Source organism: Ranitomeya variabilis (genome assembly GCF_051348905.1).
Source record: "Ranitomeya variabilis isolate aRanVar5 chromosome 1 unlocalized genomic scaffold, aRanVar5.hap1 SUPER_1_unloc_3, whole genome shotgun sequence".
Lineage (NCBI taxonomy): Eukaryota > Metazoa > Chordata > Amphibia > Anura > Dendrobatidae > Ranitomeya > Ranitomeya variabilis.
In genome coordinates, this window is record NW_027507933.1 from 194,324 (window position 1) to 207,098 (window position 12,775).

Consider the following 12,775-nt stretch of genomic DNA (forward strand, 5'->3'; position numbering starts at 1 on the left):
ATACTTTGTATTTATTTTTAATTAACGTTTCTGTGTGGTGCAATCCCCATTAGGAAATGTGCTCCACAATTGTTAATGCCATCCAGTGCACATCTTGCCACATGTATGCAGTCCTTGAACAGCTGGTCGAGGGTGCATACTGCTGTGCGAGATGTGAGCACATTGTGCATTTGGAAACCCAGATACTGGATCTAAATGTGCAGCTGGCAACACTGAGATCCATAGACAATATGGAGAGGAGTCTTCTGCTCACAGAGCAGAGGCTCAATGGGATAGATGAGGAGGGGGATGGTAGGATGGAGCTGCAGGACAGTGTGGCAGTTAGCTGGGTGACAGATAGAAGGCGGGGTAGAGGGAAGAGTGCCAGGGAGGCTAGTCCTGATCTGGCACACCCCAATAAGTTTGCTAAGTTGGCAGATGAGGGGGGTGCCAGTACAGGGGTAGCACTGCTGCAGCCAGGCATGTCCTCTGAAAGCCGGAGGAGTGACTGCTCCAGTAAGGAGGGAAATAGGAGAGCAGGGCAGGCCAGACAGGTGCTGGTAGTGGGGGACTCAATTATTAGGGGAACAGATAGGGCAATCTGTCACAAAGACAGGGATCGGCGGACGGTGTGCTGCCTACCTGGCGCTCGAGTCCGACACATCGCTGATCGGGTGGACAGATTACTGGGAGGGGCTGGTGAGGACCCAGCGGTCATGGTGCACATTGGCACAAATGACAAAGTTAGAGGTAGGTGGAAGGTCCTTAAAGATGATTTCAGGGAATTAGGCTGCAAGCTGAAAGCAAGGACCTCCAACGTGGTATTTTCCGAAATACTGCCTGTACCACGTGCCACGCTAGAGAGGCAACGGGAGATTAGGGAGGTTAATAAGTGGCTCAAGAATTGGTGTAGGAAGGAGGGGTTTGGGTTCCTGCAGAACTGGGCCGACTTCTCAGTTGGCTACAGGCTCTACGCTAGGGACGGGCTGCACCTCAATGGGGAAGGGGCAGCTGTGCTGGGGGAGAAAATGGTTAGAAGGTTGGAGGAGTGTTTAAACTAGGGATTGGGGGGAGGGTATTCATTTTATAGGAGGGGAAGATAGTGCAGATAGAGACCTGGGCACAAATAAGGAAGTTGGGGGTGGCGGTGGCATGGGGGGTGGGGTTAGAACAGTTAGTAATTTAAGAAAGAATAGAGGTACAGAGAGTAACATCAAGTGCATGTATACTAATGCCAGAAGCCTCGCCAACAAAATGGATGAATTAGAACTAATGTTGTTGGAGCATAATTATGACATGGTGGGGATATCTGAGACGTGGCTGGATGAGAGCCATGACTGGGCTGTTAACTTGCAGGGCTATAGCCTTTTCAGAAATGACCGTACAGATAAGCGAGGGGGTGGGGTGTGTCTGTATGTAAAATCGACCTTAAAACCCATCCTGCGTGATAATATAGGTGAATCTAATGAAAATGTAGAGTCCCTGTGGGTGGAGATAAGGGGAGGGGGAAAAAATAATAAATTACTGATAGGGGTTTGTTATAAATCTCCAAAACTAATGGAAGCAATGGAGAATATCCTCGTAAAGCAAATAGATGAAGCTGCGACTCAAGGAGAAGTCATTATTATGGGGGACTTCAACTACCCTGAAATAGATTGGGGAACAGAAACCTGCAGTTCCAGCAAAGGTAATCGGTTTTTGACAACTATGAGAGACAATTACCTTTCACAACTGGTTCAGGACCCAACAAGGAGGGGGGCACTGCTAGACCTAATATTAACCAATAGGCCAGACCGCATATCAAATATAAGGGTTGGGGGTCACTTGGGGAATAGTGATCACAAAATAATAAGTTTTCATGTAACCTTTAATAAGATGGGTAGTAGGGGGGTGACAAGGACACTAAACTTCAGGAGGGCAAATTTCCAACGGATGAGAGAGGATCTTGGTGCAATTAACTGGGACGATATCCTGAGACACAAAAATACACAAAGAAAATGGGAGACATTTATTAGCATCCTGGATAGGACCTGTGCACAGTATATACCGTATGGGAATAAACATACTAGAAATAGGAGGAAACCAATATGGCTAAATAGAGCTGTAAGGGGCGCAATAAGGGACAAAAAGAAAGCATTTAGAGAATTAAAGGAAGTAGGTAGTGAGGAGGCATTAAATAAATACAGAAAATTAAATAAATTCTGTAAAAAGCAAATCAAGGCAGCAAAGATTGAGACAGAGAGACTCATTGCCAGAGAGAGTAAAAATAATTCCAAAATATTCTTTAACTATATAAATAGTAAGAAACTAAAAAATGACAGTGTTGGCCCCCTTAAAAATAGTCTGGGTCAAATGGTGGATGAGGATGAGGAAAAAGCCAATCTGCTAAATGACTTTTTTTCATCAGTATTTACAAAAGAAAATCCCATGGCAGACAAAATGACTAGTGATAAAAATTCCCCATTAAATGTCACCTGCTTAACCCAGCAGGAAGTACAGCGGCGTCTAAAAATAACTAAAATTGACAAATCTCCGGGCCCGGATGGGATACACCCCCGAGTACTGCAGGAACTAAGTACAGTCATTGATAGACCATTATTTTTAATCTTTAAAGACTCCATAATAACAGGGTCTGTACCACAGGACTGGCGTATAGCAAATGTGGTGCCAATATTCAAAAAAGGGGCAAAAACTGAACTCGGTAATTATAGGCCAGTAAGTTTAACCTCTACTGTGGGTAAAATCCTGGAGGGCATTCTAAGGGATGCTATGCTGGAGTATCTGAAGAGGAATAACCTTATGACCCAGTATCAGCACGGGTTTACTAGGGACCGTTCATGTCAGACTAATTTGATCAGCTTCTATGAAGAGGTAAGTTCCGGACTGGACCAAGGGAACCCAGTGGACGTAGTATATATGGACTTTTCCAAAGCTTTTGATACGGTGCCACACAAAAGGTTGTTACATAAAATGAGAGTAATGGGGATAGGGGAAAATATGTGTAAGTGGGTTGAGAGCTGGCTCAGGGATAGGAAACAAAGGGTGGTTATTAATGGAACACACTCGGACTGGGTCACGGTTAGCAGTGGGGTAACACAGGGGTCAGTATTGGGCCCTCTTCTTTTTAACATATTTATTAATGACCTTGTAGGGGGCATGCAGAGTAGAATTTCAATATTTGCAGATGACACTAAACTCTGCAGGGTAATCAATACAGGGGAGGACAATTTTATATTACAGGATGATTTATGTAAACTAGAAGCTTGGGCTGATAAATGGCAAATGAGCTTTAATGGGGATAAATGTAAGGTCATGCACTTGGGTAGAAGTAATAAGATGTATAACTATGTGCTTAATTCTAAAACTCTGGGCAAAACCGTCAATGAAAAAGACCTGGGTGTATGGGTGGATGACAAACTCATATTCAGTGGCCAGTGTCAGGCAGCTGCTACAAAGGCAAATAAAATAATGGGATGTATTAAAAGAGGCATATATGCTCATGAGGAGAACATAATTTTACCTCTATACAAGTCACTAGTTCGACCACACTTAGAATACTGTGCACAGTTCTGGTCTCCGGTGTATAAGAAAGACATAGCTGAACTGGAGCGGGTGCAGAGAAGAGCGACCAAGGTTATTAGAGGACTGGGGGGTCTGCAATACCAAGATAGGTTATTACACTTGGGGCTATTTAGTTTGGAAAAACGAAGACTAAGGGGTGATCTTATGTTAATGTATAAATATATGAGGGGACAGTACAAAGACCTTTCTGATGATCTTTTTAATCATAGACCTGAGACAGGGACAAGGGGGCATCCTCTACGTCTGGAGGAAAGAAGGTTTAAGCATAATAACAGACGCAGATTCTTTACTGTAAGAGCAGTGAGACTATGGAACTCTCTGCCATATGATGTTGTAATGAGTGATTCATTAATTAAATTTAAGAGGGGACTGGATACCTTTCTGGAAAAGTATAATGTTACAGGGTATATACACTAGATTCCTTGATAAGGCGTTAATCCAGGGAACTAGTCTGATTGCCGTATGTGGAGTTGGGAAGGAATTTTTTTCCCCATGGTGGAGTTACTCTTTGCCACATGGGTTTTTTTTGCCTTCCCCTGGATCAACATGTTAGGGCATGTTAGGTTAGGCTATGGGTTGAACTAGATGGACTTACAGTCTTCCTTCAACCTTAATAACTATGTAACTATGATATAGGATACAGTAGCCAAATCTGTAGATTTCAGCAGTCCAAGGGTCTATATAGATATCCCATAATACACGCCCTCTGTAATCCCACTGGCGGTGTCTGGTTATCTAGATTTTTCTCCTGTTAAATTTTCCACCATGCGCACAAAAATCGCAAACGCATGTAAAACACATGCAAAAGCGTGAAAACGCCACATTTTTTAAACCGCATGGCATTACCATATGCGTCTTAAAAACGCTACGTTTGTACGCGTTTTCATGCGGTTTTTCCTTCATTTGCGGTTGCAGATTAAACGCTGCGGATTCTAACGCAAATGTGAAACTAGCCTAAGAGCACAATCCTAAAATGGAAGAAGTTTGGGACCACCAGAAGTCTCCATTGACCTGGCCGTCCAGCCAAACTGAGCAATCGGGGGAGAAGAGCCTTGGTGAGAGAGGTAAAAAAGAATCCCACGATCACTGTGGCTGAGCTCCAGAGATGCAGTAGGGAGATGGGAAAAAGTTCCACAAATAGATTGCTAAAAAACACATGAATGTCTCCCGGTCTATGAGAAATAAGATTCTCTGGTCTGAGGAGACGAAGATAGACCTTTTTGGTGATAATTCTAAGTGGTATGTGCGGAGAAAACCAGACACTGCTCATCACCTGCCCAATACAATTCCAACAGTGAAACATGGTGGTGGCAGCTTCATGCTATGGGGTGTTTTCACCTGCAGGGACAGGACACAGGTGCTTTCGACACAGTTGACTACTGCCTCCTACTACAGATCCTCTCCTCCTTTGGCATCAAAGACCTCACTCTGTCCTGGATCTCCTCAAACCTTTCCAACTGCACATTCAGTGTCTCCCACTCCCACACTACCTCCTCATCCCACCCTTTCTCTTTTGGAGTCCCCCAAGGCTCTGCTCTAGGACCCTTACTCTTCTCAATCTATACATTTGGCCTGGGACAACTCAAAGACCCATGGATTCCAGTACCACCTTTATGATTATGACACTCAGATCTATCTCTCTGGCCCAGACGTCACATCTCTGCTGTCCAGAATCCCAGAGTGTCTATCAGCCATATCCTCCTTCTCCTCTCGCTTCATCAAACTCAATGTGGACAAATCTAAACTCATCATCTTTTCTCCATCAAATAGATATTCCTTACCTGGCCTATCTATCGCAATTAACAACATCACGCTCTCTCCCGTACTGGAAGTCTGCTGCTTCAGAGTAACCCTTGACTCTGCCCTGTCCTTCAAGCCGCACATCCAAGCTCTTTCCACCTCCTGTCGTCTCCAGCTCAAAAATATCTCCAGAATCCGTCCTTTCCTCAACCGTCAATCTACTAAAATGCTTGTGCATGCCCTCATCATCTCACACCTTGACTACTGCAACATCCTTTTCTGTGGCCTCCCTGCTAACACCCTCGCACCTTTCCAGTTCATCCTTAACCCTGCTGCCCGACTAATTCATCTCTCTCCTCGCTACTCTTCTACTTCCCCCCCTCTGCAAATCTCTTCTCTGGCTCCCATTCCCTCAGCGTATCCAGTTCAAATGACTAATACTGACCTACAAAGCAATCCATAACCTGTCTCCTCTATATATCTCTGAACTAATCTCCCAATATCTTCCCTCACGCAAACTCCGGTCCTCCCAAGACCTCCTTCTCTCCTCCAAACTTATTTGCTCCTCACCCAACCACCTCTAAGACTTCTCCCGAATATCCCCCATGCCACAAAGTATCTTGCCTACAATACGCAAAACAGCACAGAGACTAGCCTCAAAACTTCTGGAACAAGGTAATTTAGAGTGATGAAACAAAAAAAGTAGACTTTTTGGCCACAACAATAAACATTACATTTGGAGAGAGTTCAACAAGGCCTATGATGAAAGGAACACCATTTGTACTGTAAAGCACAGAGGTGGATCGCTGATGTTTTGGGGATGTGTGAGCTACAAAGGCGCAGGAAACTTGGTCAAAGTTGAAGGAAAGATGAAGGCAGCATGTTATCAGCAAATACTAGAGGCAAATTTGCAATCATCAGCCCGGAAGATGCACATGGGTCACTGAAGTGATATATTTTTGTAAATCCCTGTAGTGATATATTTTTGTAGATTACATAAGGCTAAGTCCATGAGATCAAAAGAACATTTGTTTAAGATCTGCCAAGGCAATTGCACGAGCCACAGATCATACCTAGACACATTAAAGCGTGCACAACAAGATGGAGTGGTCGAGTTACAAGAAAGCAATGAAAGCACAACTAAAGACATGGTATGGGGCCTGTGTTCTCGCAAATCCAAGAATTGTGATGGCCAGATCACAAATATGACCCTTCCTCAAATTGTAAACATTTCATCCAAACATATCTGAATTCTATCCTGCTCTCAGTGCTACAGGGGACTTTCCTTTTATCCAACCCGATCTATGCAATACACTGTTAAAGTCGCAAACACTTTCTGAAGTCCGACGAGTTTACAAATGAACTGAGCAAGGCATACCTGTTCACTGGAAGCTATTCCGAGTGATAACATGATAAAGCTACTTGAAAGAATGCCAAGAGATTCTAAAAGTGTCATAGTAAAATGAGGGTAATTTATGAGGTTATAACTCTGGAATGCTTCAATGGATCCCAGTGATTCACTGTGACATATTGTACTTCATGATAGTGGTAATGATATGTAAATTTTTGGGTTGGATAAATTTATCCCTGTGTGTGCTGCAGCCGCTCCCAATAAGACTGAGTATTTTGAGTGCTCAAGGAATGAGACTGCAACATCATTGTGTCAATAACATTCCATCAATACTGATACTTTATTGTACATACATAGTTTTTATGATAGCATATAGAAAGGAGTGGTTAGGGGTTGTTAGGGGTAGTTAGTTAATTACCATATTGTCTAGCTCCTCTGTCATTGGTTATCTAAACATATATGGAATATTGTGATTAACGCTCATATGACTGCTGATTAAGCAACTAGAATTGAGCTCTCTGCATGTAGGACAGAGTTGAGACATCTGATCAGCACTTAATACATCTGACACTGGCTGCCGTTTCAGCAAGATTCAGCTATATTCTAGGCATTATTTCAGGACATCTGGCCCAAGTTCCGCTTTTGAGATGGAAAACCCCATACAATCTGTCTGGCTTATATCAGTTAATGTAAGCCATTTTAAACCATTGATTATAATGTATATATTAGCTGTGAGTATATGAGTATATATGATTATAGAAGAGTATACATGCAAGTGAGATCTACATGATATATATATTTCTATCACAGTAACATTTCGTCGATATGACTTCTGTTTACTTGTGGAAAAAAAAAAAGAGGAAATATGGTGAAAACTTAGAAAATTTTGCAATTTTCAAACTTAATTTGTATGCCCTTAACTCAGAGTTATGTCATACAAAATAGTAAATAAATTTCCCACATGTCTATTTGTCGTCAGCACAAATTTTTAAACAATTTTTTAAACATAAAAAAAAAATTAGGAAGTTATAAGGATTAAAAGTTGACCAGCAATTTCTCATTTTTCCAATAAAATTTACAAACCCTTTTTTTTCTTTAACCCCTTCCCGACATGAGCCATACTAGTACTGCTCTGCGGGAACTGCATTCCTGCAAACCGCAGTACTTGTACGGCGGCACGATCGCGCGGCCTCACAGTGAGTGCCGAGACGATTGCGTGCGGGTGACAGCTGACACCCAGCAGCAATGCCCACGATCAGTGCTAGCGCCGATCGTGGGCATTTAACCCCTCTGATGACGCTGTCAGTAGTGACAGCGGCACAGAGAACAATCGTGCAGTGACGGGGCTCCCTGCGCTCTCCCACTGAAGCAACACGTGCGATCGCATTGTTCCGGTGCTCCCCATAGAGACCCTGGCTCCAAAATGGCCACGGGGGTCCTTCACTGAGGTGGCTTGGTGGCGCCTGCCAAGAGCAAGCCTCCTACAGTGCTTGCCAGATCGCTGATCGGACACATTGCTATGCAAAGTGTCAGATCAGCGATCTGACTTTCTATAGTAATGTCCCAACCTGGGACAATGTAATAATGTTAAAAAAACTGTATAAAAAGACTGTATAAAAATTTTTTTTTTAAATCCCCAATTAACCCCTTTCTGACCTCGGACGGGATAGTACGTCCGAGGTCAGATTCCCTGCTTTGATGTGGGCTCCGGCGGTGAGCCTGCATCAAAGCCGGGACATGTCAGCTGTTTTGAATAGCTGACATGTACCCGCAATAGTGGTGGGTGAAATCGCGATTCACCCGCCGCTATTAACTAGTTAAATGCCGCTGTGAAACGCTGACAGCGGCATTTAACCGGTGCTTCCGGCCAGGCGGACGGAAATGAGCGCATCGCTGTCCCCCGTCACATGATCGGGGGTCAGCGATGCTTCTGCAGAGTAACCATAGAGGTCCTTGAGACCTCTATGGTTACTGATCCTGGAAAGCTGTTAGCGCCACCCTGTGGTCGGCGCTCATAGCACACCTGCAATTCTGCTGCATAGCAGTGATCTGATGATCGCTGCTATGTAGCAGAGCCGATCGCTTTGTGCCAGCTTCAAGCCTCCTATGGAGGCTATTGAAGCATGGCAAAAGTAAACAACAAAAAAAAGTAAAAAAAAGGGAAAAAATAAAAAAAATATAAAAGTTTAAATCACCCCCCTTTCGCCCCATTCAAAATAAATCAATAAAAAAAAAATCAAACCTACACATATTTGGTATCGCCGCGTTCAGAATCGCCCAATCTATCAGTAAAAAAAGCATTAACCTGATCGCTAAACAGCGTAGTGAGAAAAAAATTCGAAACACCAGAATTACATTTTTTTGGTCGCCGCGACATTGCATTAAAATGCAATAATGGGTGATCAAAAGAAAGTATCTGCACCAAAATGGTATCATTAAAAACGCCAGCTCGGCACGCAAAAAGTAAGCCCTCACCCGACCCCAGATCACAAAAAATGGAGACGCTATGGGTATTGGAAAATGGTGCAATTTTTTTTTTTTTTTTTTTTAGCAAAGTTTGGGATTTTTTTTCACCACTTAGATAAGACAAAAATATGGATGAATTATAGCTCTCAAAATGTGGTGTTGCAAAAACTATTTTTTTGCAATAAAAAGGGTATTTTAGCATGTGACAGATACCAAACAAAAAATCCGCTAAACCCCCCCCCCCCCTAAAAATAGTAAATATAACCCCCTTTTATCACTCCCTTAGTTAAGGAAAAATAATAAAACAAAAAAATGCATTTATTTCCATTTTCCCATTAGGGTTAGGGTTGGGGCTAAAGTTAGGGTTGGGGCTAAAGTAGGAGTTAGGGTTTTGATTATGTTTACGGTTGGGATTAGGGGTGAGTTGGGGTTTGGGGTGTGTTGGGGTTAGGGGTGTGGTTAGGTTTATGGTTAGGGTTGGGATTAGGGTTAGGGGTGTGTTGGATTAGGGGTGTGTTGGGGTTAGGGGTGTGGTTAGAGTTGGGATTAGGGTTAGGGGTGTGTTGGGGTTATGGTTATACTTGGGGGGTTTCCACTGTTTAGGCACATCAGGGGCTCTTCAAACGTGACATGGCATCCGATCTCAATTCCAGCCAATTGTGCGTTGCTCCTTCCCTTCTGAGCTCTGCCGTGTGCCCAAAGAGTGATTTACCCCCACATATGGGGTATCAGCGTACTCAGGACAAATTGTACAACAACCTTTGCAGTCTAGTTTCTCCTGCTACTCTTGTGAAAATAAAAATGTAGGAGCTAAAAAATAATTTTTGTGGAAAAAAATATTTTTTAATTTCACGGCTTTGCGTTATAAACTGTAGTGAAACATTTTGGGGTTTAAAGTTCTCACAACACATCTAGATGAGTTCCTTAGGGGGTCTAGTTTCCAATATGGGGTAACTTGTGGGGGTTTCTACTGTTTAGGTACATCAGGGGCTCTGCAAATGCAATGTGACGCCCACAGACCATTCCATCAAAGTCTGCATTCCAAAACAGCGCTCCTTCCCTTCCGAGCTCTGCCATGCGCCCAAACGGTGGTCCCCCCACATATGGGGTATCGGCCTATTCATGACAAATTGCACAACAACGTTTGAGGTCCAATTTCCCCTGTTACCCTTGGGAAAATAAAAAATTGAGGGCTAAAAGATCATTTTGTGAAAAAAAAAATGATTTTGCAATTTTCACGGCTCTACATTATAAACTTCCGTGAAGCACTTGGGGGTTCAAAGTGCTCACCACACATCTAGATTAGTTCCTTAGGGGGTCTAATTTAAAAAAATGGTGTCATTTTTGGGGGGTTTCCATTGTTTAGGCAAATCAGAGGCTCTCCAAATGCGACATGGTGTCCGATATCAATTCCAGCAAATTTTGCATTGAAAAGTCAAATGGTGCTCCTTCCCTTCCGAGCTTTCCATGCGCCCAAACAGTGGTTTACCCCCACATATGAGGTATCGGCATACAAAGGAAAATTGTACAACAACTTTTCGGGTCCAACTTCTCCTGTTTCCCTTGGGAAAATAAAACAAATTGGATTTGAAGTAAAAATTTTGTTGAAAAAAGTTAAATGTAAATTTTTTTTTAAACATTCCAAAAATTCCTGTGAAGGGTTAATAATCTTCTTGAATGTGGTTTTGAGTACCTTGAGGGGTGCAGTTTTTAGAATAATGTCACTTTTGGGCATTTTCTGTCATATAGGCCCTCAAAGTCACTTCAAGTATGTGGTGGTCTCTAAAAAAATGGTTTTGCAAATTTTGTTGTAAAAATGAGAAATTTCTGGTCACATTTTAACTCTTATAACTTAATAAAACGATAAAAAAAAATTTGTTTCCAAAATTGTGCAAATGTAAAGCATACATGTGGGAAATGTTATTTATTAATTATATTGTGCAATATGACTCTCTAATTTAAGGGCATAAAAACTAAAAGTTTGAAAATTGCAAAAATTTTAAAATTTTCGCCAAATTTCTGTTTTTTTAAAAAATAAACGCAAATCATATCACAGAAATTTTACCACTATCATAAAGTACAATATGTCACGAGAAAACAAACTCAGAATCACCAGGATCCGTTGAAGCGTTTCAGAGTTATAACCACAGTGACAGTGGTCAGAATTGAAAAAAATGGCCTGGTCAGGAAGTTGAAAACAGGCTTCAGGGTGAAGGGGTTAAAACCCTAGAACGCATACCTGGTCCTCGCAGGCCTGCTAGGTTAATTGTTTTCTATTTTCTGCAAGATTACTATAGTTAGAATTCTGAAACTCTAGGTATTCCTCAGGTATATAGTTGTAAGTAATTTCCAGTTGTTCATATATTTTATGTTACAGGCATTTCGGTATAACAACTCTTTTTTGGGAATACCCCATAGTCACATACCTGGGGCCTTTTAGGCCTGTACTAGGTTTACATGTGATCCTCAGTCTTTACTGTTGCTGGGGAAGACTTTGTCTTTATGACTCAGTCTTTATGACTCTGCTGTTGCTGTGAAGAGTGTGGATTCTGCCTGACTACATGGTCATGTGATCTTGAGAAGGAGGCTCCCTCAAAAAGTCATGCCTCTCCGACATCATCACAGGTCCTGAACACACAGGACCAGGAGGACAGACAACATTCCGTCATTGTGTGCTACTTGCTGAAGAGACTTTGGAGGAAGGAGTCAGCTTTCTTGCTTCTGGAAAAAATCTTTCTGATATACAAAAATCCAGAGGCTTCTACTGTACCGAAAGAAAGTGGTAACCTGCTGAAGGTGAGAGAAGGGGGGCTGCACTTTACCCTTAGCACACACACTAACAAAGAGTGTACAACCCTGATTGTAATTATTATTATTTTTTTAAAATTTTAGTTTACTGACATCTAAGGTTACAACGGCACAGTCTACATCCAGGGGTTTGACTGACCAAGAAATCGAAGCAATCATTTTTGATAGCTGATGAAGATAGTGTACTTTCTTTGTCTGATGAAGAGTACATGCCACCAGTTAATGTCTCGACCTCATCATCCAGTGATTCTTCAGATGATGAAGAAGTAGTGGATCCAGCAGAACGTATGAATAGAACATCCTAAACAGTTTTTTTTGGAACAGTACTGCTGCGGTTTTTGGACGCATCCCATCACATAATATTGTAAGAGTTGCTGAAGGAACTGTAGGAATTCCACAATTCTTGTCCAAAAGAGATGTTTTCTGCCAATTATTTTCAGATGATATTGTAGATGAGGTAGTTTTGTGTACTAACTTAGAAGTAAAACACATTGCTTCAGGAAGAAAAAGAAACACGGAGAAATATAACAGAAGAGGAACTGTATGTTTATATTGCCTGTTGTGAACTCTGTTCTCGAACTCCCTCCTGTGGTCAGGAATGGTATTTCTGTGAGTTCTGTCCGTGGGTTCCCTCTGGTGGCTGAAAGTGGAGCTGCTGGTCTGGAGGTGGCTTCCTCAGCTGCATCGTTTAAGACTGGGCTGGTTCCCCTATTTAACTCTGCTCAGATCGTTGCCTGATGCCAGTTGTCAATGTATCTGTACTGGTTCAGATCTCTCTTGGATCTCCTGATGACCTGTCTACTTCAGCAGAAGCTAAGTCCCTGTTAAGCTCATTTGTTGTTCATTTGT

General features: G+C 42.4%; 1 protein-coding gene across 7 annotated transcripts in view; it reads right to left on the reverse strand.

Moving 5' to 3' along the window:
• Positions 1-12,775, reverse strand: part of ZBTB7A (zinc finger and BTB domain containing 7A) — a 241,966-nt gene that overhangs the window by 75,863 nt on the left and 153,328 nt on the right. The window lies entirely within an intron of this gene.